The sequence below is a fragment of the Rhinolophus sinicus genome, linkage group LG09 (assembly GCF_036562045.2).
Source record: "Rhinolophus sinicus isolate RSC01 linkage group LG09, ASM3656204v1, whole genome shotgun sequence".
Lineage (NCBI taxonomy): Eukaryota > Metazoa > Chordata > Mammalia > Chiroptera > Rhinolophidae > Rhinolophus > Rhinolophus sinicus.
In genome coordinates, this window is record NC_133758.1 from 7108083 (window position 1) to 7122511 (window position 14429).

Here is a 14429-nt window from a genome sequence, read left to right on the forward strand (position 1 = left end):
ATAGAAAACAGTTTGTAAGTTATATTAATATTATATGCTTACCATTTGATTCAGTAATTTCACTTTTCACTATAAAATAAAAATGTCAATGTGTTAGAGCATATATTAAAGAGCATTTATTGAGTTTTTTGTAGGGGCCAAAATTGGAAATCACTGAACTGAGAAGAGGATAAATTATTATAAACCTATCTTAAGCTATTCAAAAATAAATTTTACCTCCAAAGTTGTCTTTTACGGATTTTCATGACATGTCATAGAGTAATAAATTGTAATAATGTGATCTATCTTGTAAAACAATGGAGACAATAGTATATATGTTTTGACATATTTTATGTTATCATGAAAAAAGTGTAAAATTACTTGTATTCTTGCATCAACTTGGGTATTATATTCTTCAAGGAATTTTTTAACTTCAATAAACTTTTCAAATTTATTAGTATCAATTTGTCAGATTGTCCTTTTTATCTTTTTATTTGTTCATTTTTATTTTTATTAAGTTTATTAGAGTGACATTGGCTAATAAAATTATATAGGTTTCAAGTGTACAGTTCTAAAATGCATCATCTGTATACAGAGGGTGCCGAAAAATGTATACACATTTTAAGAAAGGAAAAAAAACTGTGTTATAATTGTAATCCTCAATATATAACAATAACAAAAGATGAATACAAGTCATAGGTATACTTTTTTTTGGCACCTCCGGTATTGCATTGTGTATTCACCATCCAGAGTCAGTTCTCCTTCCATCACCGTATATTTGACTCCATTTACCCTACTCTACCACCCTCTCACCCCTTACCCTCTGGTAACTACTAAACTGTTGTCTGTGTCTATGAGTTTTTGTTTGTCTTGTTTCTTTGTTGCTTTCGGTTTTATATCCCACATATGAGTGCAGTCATATGGTTCTGAACTTTTCTGTCTGACTTATTTCCCTTAGCATGATAATCTGAAGATCTATCCATGTTGTCACAAAATGGCCATATTTCATATTCCATTGCATATACTCGTATGATGTTGCTTCTTTTAGTTCTGTCAAATTTTGGTTTAAGGTATTTTAAGGCTGTATCATTAGCTGCATGCACATGTTGAATACACTTTTCTTTTGAGCTTAATTCTATTTTTGGTTCATCCTCACCATTAATTGGCAGTCTTTCAAGGACTGTAACTTTAATTCTAGCATATTTCACAGGTTCCTCTCTTCTTGAGTGGGCCCTGAATTCTCATTTTTGTCATCAGAGACACAGGAAAATGCCATATATTCTCCTAGCTTTTTCAGTCTTCCCTCTACAATTTTTAGATAAACAAGAGCCTTCAAGTGAAAGGGATTAAGAAGTACAAATTAGTAGTTACAAAATAGTCATGGGAATGTAAAGTACAGCATAGGGAATATAGTCAATAATATGGTAATAACTATGTGTGGTGCCAGGTGGGTACTAGACTTAGGAAATGGGGATCATTTCGTAAATTATATAATGGCTAACCACCGTGCTCTACACCTGAAACTACACATAATATAAAATAATATTGAATGCCAACAGTAATTGATAAAAATATATATATATATATATATTCTACAGTGGGAAAAGCAGCATCAAAGATTGCACTCACATGTGTGCTTCTTCTTTCATCTCCGGGTCTTAATTCCTCATATCATCACTGCTTGCCTAGCTCAGTGTTGCTTCACAATTTTGTTTTTCTTTTCCGTAATACTTTATTCGGCTTATCTAGTTTTTCCATCAAGAAAGTTGATCTGAATGACAGTATGGTATTCTCATACGCATAGTTTTGTCAGAGTTTGATTTAAAATTGCTTCACAGATTGAAGTAAGAAGTTATTTGTTCTAAGGTCTGGAAAAATAATTTAATATAAAAGTTGTTATTTTCAAAAGCCTAGAGATTTTCTTCTATAATATTTTAAAGTAATTTTGGCATTTGCTATGGAAGAATCTCTTTTAGGTGTTTCTGCATGATTTATTAAAATGTTTAGCCAGGTAAAAGTGAAAATGTACTACATTACAGCAGTCGGCTTCAAATTTTTCTTTCCCACAAAGCCTAAGCGTTTCTGAAGGTGTCCCTAAGAATTGCAATAACAGAGGCATTCAATCAACAAGAGTTGCAATCTTTTTAAAAATGAACTCATCTCATCCTGATACATAAGTTTGGAATACTTCACCTGGACATGAACTTTCGTGATAATGCTTTTATTACTGTAGGACAGAAGCTGTATTTCCCCCCCAAATCTGTTGCCTTATATCTGTCTCAGCAACTGAACCAGCATGTGTTAAAGCAATGAGGCATGGGTACCCTCTGGGCTTTCATATGCCGGGATAAAGAAATGAATGTCAATGCCAAAAATAAAAAACACATATTAAAAATGCAGATATTTTGGAATATTTCTCATGGTTTCAAGGTGCCATTTTATGTTGTTTATGGAAATCACACTTGAATAGTGAGTGCGATTCTCTCTGGATTTTTGCAAGAAAAATACGTGCCCAACTTTGTTAGAGCATTTGCTTTTTTTAAATTTACACATTCACTTATTCTAAACACAATGTGAGTGCCAAGCATGTGTTAGCATGGCATGGGAAACAGTGTAGTCCTTTGTTCAAAATACTGGTACATCTATAGATTCGACAGTTAAAATAATTTAACCCTTTATTTGAAATTACTTTTTAAAGTATATTAGTCATTTACGTTTACCTTGTTTATCACATATTATTTATCACATACATATTATGTGTTTTTGGTAAATGATTATTGGGATATAAATTTCTAGAGGCAACAACGTGGGAATAAATTTAATATATACCTGTATACATATAAACGATACTGTGCTATGCATATTTCTGGAAGGTGGATAATTTCTGTAATGATAAGTCAATGGTATAAATAAGTATAGACAAAAGTAATTATTGAAGCTGTAACGTAACATGCTATTTAAATAATGTCTCTTGTAATTAAATTAAAATGTTGTAGATAATTCCGTATATTGGTTATGGAAGAATTAGCATATTTGTTTGTTCCAGCTGGAAAAAAAATCCACAAAAGTAGATTAATTTGTATTTATAGTTACAATATAAAAAAAATAAAGGAAGCATAATAATTCTTGGAGAACTTTTTTAAAGATATAACAAAAACGTTTAACCAAGTATGTTTGAAATAGTAAGCAGCTTTGACAAATTGCCATCAATTATTAACTAACAAAATACTCTCACTATCTTTACCCTTCCATAAAAATTCACAAAATTCCTTGAACCTGTTCCTTGAGCCTATGAATCAGTCATTTTGTTTCATATGAGTAAGACAGACTAATTCAAGAATCCACACTATGTGTACTTATATGAATTTAGAGATTTAAGGATAGAATATTTTTTGATTCAAATATTTTAGTCATTTACCTTGAGAAATAGGATTTCAAAAATTATCCAGAAATGAAATTAATATACCTTGGGAATATATTTTTAAGTAGTAATCAAACAATCAGATTCCTAACAGTCAGAGGTGTATTTAGAAATCTCTCTGAAGTTATTATTTCAGAAATGGCTCTCAAATGTGTGCATGTACTTGGGTGTTAATATTTAATTCTGTTCATTCAGCTTCCTCTTTTTATGGACACTCTCTCCTGGTTATTTTATCCTTATTTGAATATTCATGTCTGTGATCTTTTCTTGATTATTTATAAAATAATTCATTCACATGCATAAAATTACATATTTAGAAATCACGATTTCAATAAAATTTAAAAATGACTATTTTTTCTATATAAACTACATGACAGTAATTACCTTTTTCTACCAACCACATAACAGGATGATTTTTTAAAATTTGAAGTTTGCTTTGGAAAATTTGATATGCAATATACACATTAATAAATCGAATGTGTGCACATTATTTTACACATTAAAATGCATGTGGCTTTTTATAGTTATAATTATTATTTTATTTTATAGTATATGTACATTACATGAAATGTGCTAATTCTTTTTTATGTTTAATGGCCTGAACAATATTAGAAGACTGTCATTCAGAAAACATATTTTCTTTGATTTGGGAAGAATCTAGTGTTGTATACTGAAAATAACATAAGTTTGTTTCTTTATGCTGAAGGAAATCTGTGTTGGCAAAACTGAATGAACCCTAATGAAATTTCTTATTTTTCCTATTCACTTAAACCTCATTAACACATTTAATAAGATTGCATTTGATCTATTAGATAATCCATAAATCTGGCAGCCTTTGCATGTTACTACCTGTGTAATCTTTGACTTCAGACATGAGTCATTCGTATCATTATTGTATCACTGATGAATTATACATTACATCTACTTTGGTGAGTCCTTTGTGTTTAAGCTTAATGACAGTGTCGGTTTCAGATGGTGTTGTCCTACATTTTTCTTCCCATCGTTTCTTAAGATCCAAACAAATCTTATAACTCTATTGCAAAGTAATTCCAACCACTGAAACAAATTTTAAAAGCTACAGGTTACTTTGCTGAATTTTAATTGCACAGCTTGTAATAATTTGGGGAAAAAACAGGGAATTTATTTATTGTTAGGTATATTTTTATGTATAGACATTACTGTGCCAATATCTATTATTGAGAATCTGTGCGTTAGTACCTTTTATTATAATTAACCATTTATTCTTAAAATTCATATTTCTTTAAGATTTACACTCGAAAGGCCATCCTACAGAACTTTGTGGTTTCACAGTCTGTCAGCCCCTATCTTTTCTGTCTCATTATACCTACTGTGTTTCCCTGAAAATAAGGCCTAGCTGGACCATCAGTTCTAATGCGTCTTCTGGAGCAAAAATTAATATAAGACCTGGTATTATATTATTATATTATATTATATTATATTATATTATATTATATTATATTATATTATATTATATTATAATATAAGACCTGGTCTTATATTATAGTGAAATAAGACTGGGTCTTATGTTAATTTTTCTCCAAAAGATGCATTAGAGCTGATGGTCTGGCTAGGTCTTATTTTTGGGGAAACACGGTATACAGCATGGTGACTACAGTTAACAATGCTGTATTATATACTTGAAAGTGGCTAAGAGAATAGATCTTAAATGTGATCATCACACACACATAAAGGACAATTATGTGAGGTGATGGAGGTGTTAACTAACCTTATTATGGTGACCAGAAGTACTATTTCCCTTGTTTTATTTTGGGAATGCACCAGCCTTGCCCATTGAAATGAGAACTTAATGGACATATTCTACTTCATTTTATAAACTTTTTAATTCATTCAATGTGTCTTTTAATTTCAAAATAGTGTTTCTATTAGTTTTTTCTGGACATGTTGGAAACACATCTAATTCTTCCTACATATATAAAAGTCTTGCAAATATTTTTACATAACTATTCATTATCGTAGTGTTTTGGTTTTTCTCTAACCAAAATATCCTCAATTTCTTCTCCTATGTTCTTTTTTTTTTTTAAATGTAAGCATTCTGAATTATTCCAAATCATAGTTACTTATATTCTCCTCTGGATGTAGTCTTGAGTCTCTAAGCACCTCTTAAAATGCAGTTCACTGAACAAACTAAAATAGAACACTTCAGCTCTAGTATGAAGTGGTCTAGGACCCTTGCCTCTCCACTGACTGTAAGCTACCGTCTGACCTCTGCCCCTTCACTGAAAGTGTTTACATCATTAGTGTTCCTATGTAAGGCAAAATCCCATCTAATCCAAAATCCAGTTGGTTTTCCTCTGGTGCAATCATGGTTATGTTACATCACTTTCCTGAGGAAATGACAAGGTTAGTTACCCCTAAATTTTCCTTTCATTTTCATACTGCCGCTCTCTTGATCTTCCTACTGTGATAATTTCTTTGTTTTTCTTCACAAGCTACTGTTCCTTCTCTTGCTCCACCTCTATCATGCCCTACAGGGTCTCTCATCCTACATCCTCTTTGGTTATTTGTCTACACTCTCTTCGACACTACTTCCCAATGGAAATTTAACTGTGTCAATGATTTCAATGAAGATAATAACCCTCGAATAAATTTTTGTAGGCTGGCCTTTCAGACCCATATTTTTAAGCATTTATCAACTATCTCCTACTGATTCTTCAAACAATGCAAAATCAAATAGGATTTTCCCCTGAATAATTGTAATTTATTCCAAAACAGAAAATATGTTCAGGGTTGGGGCAGAAAGATTGAATTTGTGCTCTTTGAACTCAGAAATGTGAAGGTCAAAAGAAGGAAGACTATTACCCCAGATACAGCTGCTGAGCAAATGTGAATCCCTCTAAATGTAACATAGCATAATGTAGCAAAGGTCACTCTGTGGTGTGGGAAACCTGGAAGACCCATGAAAGAGAAAACCTATGCGCTGTACCCTTGAAGCTGAAGTAGAATAATATTCAATGTCAACTATAATTAAACGTGTGTGTGTGTGTGTGTGTGTGTGTGTGTGTGTAGTCACGGGATGTAAAATACAGCATAGGGAACATATTTAATGGTATTATAATAGTTATGTATGATGTCAGAGGGGTAGTAGACTTGGGGGGGACGTTAGCACTCTGTGAGTGGTGTAAATGTCTAATCATTATGTAGTTTTTTACACATGAAACTAATATAAAAAAAGAAAATAAAAAAAAGAAAACCTATAAATGTCGGAGCTTGGTCCATGGTGGAAGCTTCTCTCATGATATGGAAGGGGAGAGATGCTATGAGCAATTTACTTAGGAGCCCTTCAAACCTGGGTGGTTTCTGCTGTAGGCAGTTCACCTATAAAATGATTCACTTGTATATTTTTTTTTATGATTTTATTTTTCACATTTACATTGTTAAACCACTTGGTAATTATATTGTTTTCTAAGCAAAAGCATGTACCTTTTATTTCCAAGTGATTTAATGTTTCTAATATCATTTTCAAAAATTCTATCTTTAACCAACGATTAATACAAACTTTGTAATGTAATAAATTTATATATACAGTAGTACCTTGGTTTTTGAACATCTCCGTTGATGAACATTTCAGTTTACGAACGTCCGTAAATTTTGTGGATCTATGGTATCATTAGATAGTAAAATTCATGCTAAATTTGCAGTTTTAGGGGTTGATCTGAAAGGTCTGGAATGGATTAATCCATTTTGCATTACTTTCTATGGGGAAACCGTGCCTCGGTTTTTGAACGTTTCGGAACTCAAATGGTCTTCTGGAACAGACTACGTTCGAAAACTGAGGTACCACTGTACATGTATCATAGTATAGAGTGTGTAGTTTTTACTATTATTATTATTATTTATTTAAATATGTGTTTTTTAATTTCAAAATAGTGGTTCTATTGGTTTCTTCTGGGCACATTGATAACACAACCAATATGTAAAAGTATTGCAAATATTTTTACATAACTATAAAGTGCCCTCACTTTTACATTCCATTTAATTACATTGTCATCTGATCGCATAATCAAGAATGTATTAAATCGCCTCTATCATCTTTTACTGAAATACTTAATAACATGGGAGGTTTACTCAGAACAGATAAATTGGTTATGCTTTGCAATTCTATTAGGCATTAGCACTGGAAAGTGTCAACTTCCAGAGATCTGTCCTGCTGTTGCCTCTGCTATTCAGAACTCTTATCCTTAACAGTGTAACCCTTTCCAGAAAGAGCAGTGATGCTTGACATACAGGCTCCAAAAGTTAAATCTCCTTCTCTTTTTAAATTTTGGATTTTCAGCATCTGTGGCCAAAATTCAATCATCTCCCATAAATTGTGGCCCAAATTCAATCATCTCCCATAAATTTTCCTGAGCAAACATCAGCCAAAGGGAGCATTTGAGCTATATTAGCAAGGTGAGAAGAAATTGCAAAATTTAGACTCCTCTAAACTAGAATGTTTTCAAAAAGATAGTATTTAGGAAAGATTTTTGTCAAATATTGGGGATAATTTAATATATATATTTTTTTATTTTGAAACTGTGGAAACCTAGTTTACCCATGCACTCGTACATTAGCACTTGTAGATTAAATTCAGGTACACATCTTACTTCTTACTCACATCAATAAGTTGAGCAAAATGGCATACATACATAGATAGCATTGTTAGTGGTAAGATAACTACCAGTTTTGATTACAAATAGGAGACAGAAAACAGAATAAAAATTAATTCAAAATACACAACTCTGATATATGATCAGCTGAACATTTGAATTTAATTTTGCTCCTCCCTGAAGATCTCAACAAAATGAGAATACTGTGATGAAAAGAAATAAATTCATAAAATTAAATTGTGTCAGCTCTGCATCTGTAACAGGTTCAATTTCGAATATCATTTGAAAGACTCAAGTCAGACTTCTGTTCATTAAACCTGTTTTCTTTTTTTAATTTTTCACTCAAAAGCTTACAATGAAAAGAAAACGTTTGAGGATTATTGATTTGGTCAATTTTAATTCATGTCATTGCGCACATGGATATTCTCTTATATACACACACAGTTTCCCTAGAGCAAGGAAAGAGAAAATTTTTACCCTTCCTATTAGATACAACTCTGGTATCTGTCTCATGGGATTAGAAGTTGCTCTTGCAGAAAGCAGTGGAATTTACAGTGCTGAGACGATGGAGAGAATGTTGACACCATTCAATGAAATGCCGCAATGTACATAAAAATTTTCCTTCTCTAACATTCTAAATCTATGAGATTAAGGACAGAATTAATAGCCCGTTTCTTTTTCAACAGAAAAATTAAATATTTTTATTAAAATAAAATCTAGTAGTACCTTCTAACATATGTATGTCCTTGTTGTTTTCTAATATTCAAAACAAAAATATATCCTTGAGAATATAAAGCCAAAAAGAGTACTTGGTATTAAAGTATAATGGTCATCACATTTTTATTTTCTCTTGTTAGCAGATTTAAAATAGTGTATTATACATATCAGTTAATAAGTAATTGATTAATGTGATTTCATACTGGCTATTACATGTATATATTACACTATTTTAGCAGAGAATTCTGTACTATGTTGTCATGTAACTTACACTGTATTTTAATATGTTGCATATTACATTTCAGATTATAATTAATTTAATTGCAATCACATTGATGTTGGCACGTCACATATTTTTTATATTTTATATTTCATCTATTATTAGTAGTATTCAAGTTCAAAATAGATACGTAAATATTTGTGGAATGAAAGAAGATCGTAGACTCTAGTTGATATAGTCTGGCGGGCAGGGGTGGGGGGACGGAAATCTTTGACTTCAGATTCACTTTTTCATTTTCTTTTCTATTTACTTCTGGAAAGCATATGTGCCACTCTCACGTACAAAACCACTGGTGAGTCTGTTTCATTCATAGGCAAGCATATTTCAATAGAGTCCAGATAAGAAAATAAACGGAATATTTTTAAATTGGAAATTGCCAATACTGGTATTTTTCTGCCAATATTATTTATAGATGTAGTTATAAAATGTGTTTGTGAATGTAGCATTCAACTTGTTAAATAATGCTCTGTAATCTGAAGACTCAGGTTCCAGCAAAATAGCCTTTTTTGATAGCATCTCTTCATCTTCACTTACTGGAGCGTAGACTTGTTATCTTTCTGATCCATCCGTTCAGATCATGAAGGCGTTAGACAGGATGTTTTATGAGTCTGCATTTCTTGGCCACAAATGTAGGAGACACTGACAAAATTTAGAATTCAGATTTCCAAAGGTCAAGCCTTGCTTTTATTCCTGCAGTACCATCTGTATTCCTTTAAATGTGAGGATAATGTACTCAAGACTGAAACACACAGTCCAAAATATACCTTGGTCCGTGAGAACAACACTCTAAAAATAGCACCTGCAGAGTACAGAGCCATCATTAACGCAGGTATGTCTTAGACGTGCAGCAGTGTCACACCGTGCCGTCCAGATGGGCCCAGCTCCTTAAGACTGTTCAGAGCTCCGAGGTATGCCTGTTGCCATTCAGAAGGGCCAGAGACATTTTATGCTGTCCTTTAGGCCTCAACTATACCTGTCTGGGTACCACAGATCTGTAATAGATGCTTTACGTTCCATCGTATAGTTATCACCTCTGCCTCACTTAACCTTGCAGCTTCCCAAATCCAGCATGCTGACAAACATATCTTTCTTGTTTCTTGCCGGTTAAATGTAATTTAAATTGAAGTTCTCATTGGATTACATAATCGAAATATTCTAAATGTATGTTGTTTACACAATAGGAAAGACATTTGCACACAAACTTTGAGAAGCTTTTCAAAGTAGTACTCATGTGCCCGTGTGTGTCTATGTTTTTACAACCCTAGGCGTTCCTTAATAATGACAGCCCAAAAGGTAGGAAGTTTAATTTAGCTCAGATTTATCTTCTTGAATGATAATGGTTTATTTATTTTTCATTTTACTAAGCCTCCTAGATATTTGTAACAATCGGCTATAAAAAAATCCTGTAAAAGATGTGCTGAAAAATCAACAGTAGGTCTCAATTCCCCTTCCTGACTCTCTTACGCACACACACAGAAAAACTGCTCTGGAGGAAAAATATATTTTCTTATTTTCTATTGTCAGCAATGCTTATAAGGAAATACTAGGGAGTAAAAGCTCTCATCATAAGGTAGCTGCAAGAAGGAATTTGTTCCAAAGGACTGCTTTATCTTTTTTAACCATCCATTATCCCCTTTAGAGCAATCATTTAAATACCTTGCACAGCCTCAGGCGTCTTTGGTCACAAGAAAGAAAAATAAGTATTTCTTGGTACATACATGATGCATCTATAAGACATCTCTAGATGAGACTGTGAAATATTTAGCCTGGGTACTTAATAGAATTATGGGGGATGAGTGACTCCTATCTACGTAACTAAAATTTCAACAACCAAAAAAATGAACATTTAAGATTGTATTGCAAAACCTTAACCATACTGCTATATGATAGTGTATCAGTTCCACTATATCCCAAAACCACTATCTATGGGCCTAGGGTTTTCCTCCTGACTCCCATGTTTCTATCTCCTATTTTCCTTAAGAAAAACTATGCCATAATCACTATAAAACTTAGTGTTTGAAAAATACACGGTGCTGTTAGAAGACATCAATGTACCACTGAGTGGAGCAGATCAACATAAGGATATGAATTTAATAGAGGAGATTTTTACATTGAATTTCAGCCATATAACCATCAAAAAGGTATATAAACAGAACATTAGCATCACCACAGAAGGCTGAGTTTTGTGCTCTCCCGCTTAATACCCTCCCTTGAAATGCAAACGCTATTCTGGTACCTATCATTAGAGAGCAGATTCTTTATTCTTGCACATCATATTAATTTAAAAAACAGTTAATCTTCTATTTTGTTTCTGGCTTCTCCAGCTCAGTATTATGTCAATGAGATTCACCCATGTTACTGTATCTATCACTACTTATTATTTTTTAAAAAATTTTTGTGCAACATTCAATTATATCAGTGCATACAAAGTATATTCCTTCTAAATTCTGTTCCTTGACTTTTTGTTTTGACTATGACCTTCAGCACCATGCTTTAACAAGAACTTCCAGTACCATAGAAATGGTGATAATGGTCATCATAGTTCTAAAGAAAGGTTTAAATTTATATACTAAGTACTTTTCGGGCGGTGGGAATGCTAATAAAAATGGTGTTCTGTTTTTATTTCAAATTCCATTTGTTCCTTGTTGTTGGTATATAGGATTTTTGTATATTGACCTTGTATCCTTCAACCTTGTCATAATATTTTATTAGTTTCAAGAGTTTGTTGTTGTTGTTGATATTCTATATAGACAATCATGTCACCTGTAAACAAAGACAGTTTTATATTTTTCTTCCCAACTTGTGTACCTTTTATTTCCTTTTCTTACCCTATTGCATTGGCAAGAACTTCCAGTACAATATTTAAAAAGAACAGTGAGTTGGAATCCTGGCCTTGTACGTGATCTTAGTGGATAACTTTAAGTTTACATTAATATTTAGTATTACAGCTATGTACTCAAAGCTAAATGTAATTTGTTTGCTTTATTCAAAATGAGTGAGGAAAAAATGGTAAGCTAAACACTTGCATTTTATGATCACTGAAGTATAAATTAGGCTTCAAAAATATTTGGGGGCACCCTGTGTATATGAGTAAAAACTAATAACAGAATAACTGAAGGTTGGGACACAGTATTATAACTTAAATCCTTTTAAAATACTTTTGCCATGATTACAGATCTTATTAATTAATAAGACATTATTTTGTTACCTAAATGTATCCTTACTTATGTTAACTTGAAAGACTATATTTCTATTATACAATCACGAATTTACCAGCATTTACTTAACACTATAACTGATATTCCCCTGTATTCGTCATATTTGATTGCATGGTTAGAGCTGATAGATATTTCACTGTAAAAAGGCTTTAGATTAAACCTTAAATGAATAATTCTGAGAGCAATATGTTTAGTAAGGAATTCTATAATGTTATTTTTGAGATTATAAATACAGTTGAAAGAGCAAGAAGTTATTCATTATTAATAAACTGTATTGAACAGAATAAGTCTATTGTCCATTGTAGACTGTAATTATTAGAAATTTCAAATAGAAGTGGATTTGATCATCTTATCATGGAGTGTTATAAATTTATTCAATATGATACAATTATGAAACAAAGGTAAAGAAGGGTGAAATATTTATGAAACCAGTGATATTTGAGACATGTAGCACAAGTTCTAAGGAGATACAATAAAAATGCAAAATAAAATACACAGGCAGGCACACATTTATTTGGAGGTAAGTAAACTGAGGAAAAAGTCACTTATTCTTAATGTCAACATCATTTAAGCAGACACATAGAAGATAATAAATATGAAATACACAGTATTGCAGGGGACACTTAATGCCATGTAGAAAGTGTCATGATATGCACAGCTGTATTGAGTGCGAGACGTTCTTTTGAAGGACGGGCTTAATATGTACGTTTTTCTTCTGAAGAAAAGGCGTCAATAGAAAACTCTGCACAGTCCTGCAGTGCAAACAGAATGCAGGAACAGCTGGGTTTCCTACAAGGTGTGTTTAGAGTCAGAAAGTCCCAGGATTATGCAAAGCGAGCAGCAGAAGTTTACTGATTTTCACTGACAGACAGCAAGCATTTAGCTGAAAACCTTAGAAAAATAATTACCCCACTAAAAAGAATTGAGAATGTCCAGGGATGAATAATAATGACTGTCTGAACCTTTAAGAAATAAAACAAGGTAGCAAACCTTCCTCAAAATTTCACCAGTCATAGATGATAAGAGAAAAAGATCCAGAAAAAAAGCAGACCAGTGGCAATGTCCTTGATCAGAGCTATTGGAGCCTTAAAAAAAATAATTATTTCTATGAAATAAGAATTAGAACATTTTCAAACACCATAGATTGCCAATAATGGACTGTTACATGCAAAATTACCTAAATGAAAAAATGTATATTGTATGTATTTTGTATTTCATGATTTGAGTTAAATCATTTGTGGATTTTATAAAGTACAAGTATGGGAATAAGATCTCTTATGGAGACTGTTTTAGATAAGTGACTTTCAAACTGTGAACCAGAGTCCAAGGGGCCAACTCCTTGAGAGACGAGAAAAGGACAGAAACCTCAGATGTTCAGGCTTCCACTGCAATTCAACCAGAGTAGCATGCACTTAACTGTATTGGCAGTTGAACTTTGAAGAGCAAGAATTTGTTTCCTCAAAAACTTCCGAATGAAAAGAATATGTTGAAAACCACTATTGCAATTGAAATCTGTATTAGATGAATCACATATGATTCTCATAGTGAAAGTCTGGATTTCAGACTGGTCATGCCGGAAACATTGGCCTATTTACTGCACTTCTTTTATTTTCCAAGGTCTCAATTACTCCTTTTGAGATGCTTCCTAATAGGCAAATAGAAGAAACCAACTTAACATACACTTAATTATGGACCTAATCCTACAGTGATAAGTAGTCACACATACTCCATAATTTTTGCTAATATGTAAGTTGTATGTGACTACAACCCTCATTAGGTCAATTTCCCTTATTTTTATGGGCAACATATATATGCATCACTTCCTGTGATACTTATTTCTATTAGCAATAATCGTGCCTCGGATAAACCTCATTGGCTACGATACTGCCACTGCGCAAAGCTGATACTTATTTCTTATGTCAACCTGGCTAAGTCCTGCCAGGCTTTGTAGTTACTGAAATTGACAAAGATGCTTTTTTATGAATATCTGCATTTTATTTCAGAATAATATAATACATAAGTTTTAAAATGTGTTATCTTTGCGTAAAAAAGATACAAATTTACTCTTTAAAAAAACATTTAAAAATTGACATACAATTTACATATAATCAGTTAACGCAGTTTAAGTATATAATTTGTTCAGTTTTAGCTACGTATACAGAGGATGCCAAAAAAATGTATACACA

At 32.4% G+C, this 14429-nt stretch overlaps 1 pseudogene; it reads right to left on the reverse strand.

Moving 5' to 3' along the window:
• Positions 1-14067: 14067 nt before the first annotated feature.
• LOC141567040 (U4 spliceosomal RNA) lies at positions 14068-14145 on the reverse strand (annotated as a pseudogene).
• Between the last annotated feature and the right edge of the window lie 284 nt (positions 14146-14429).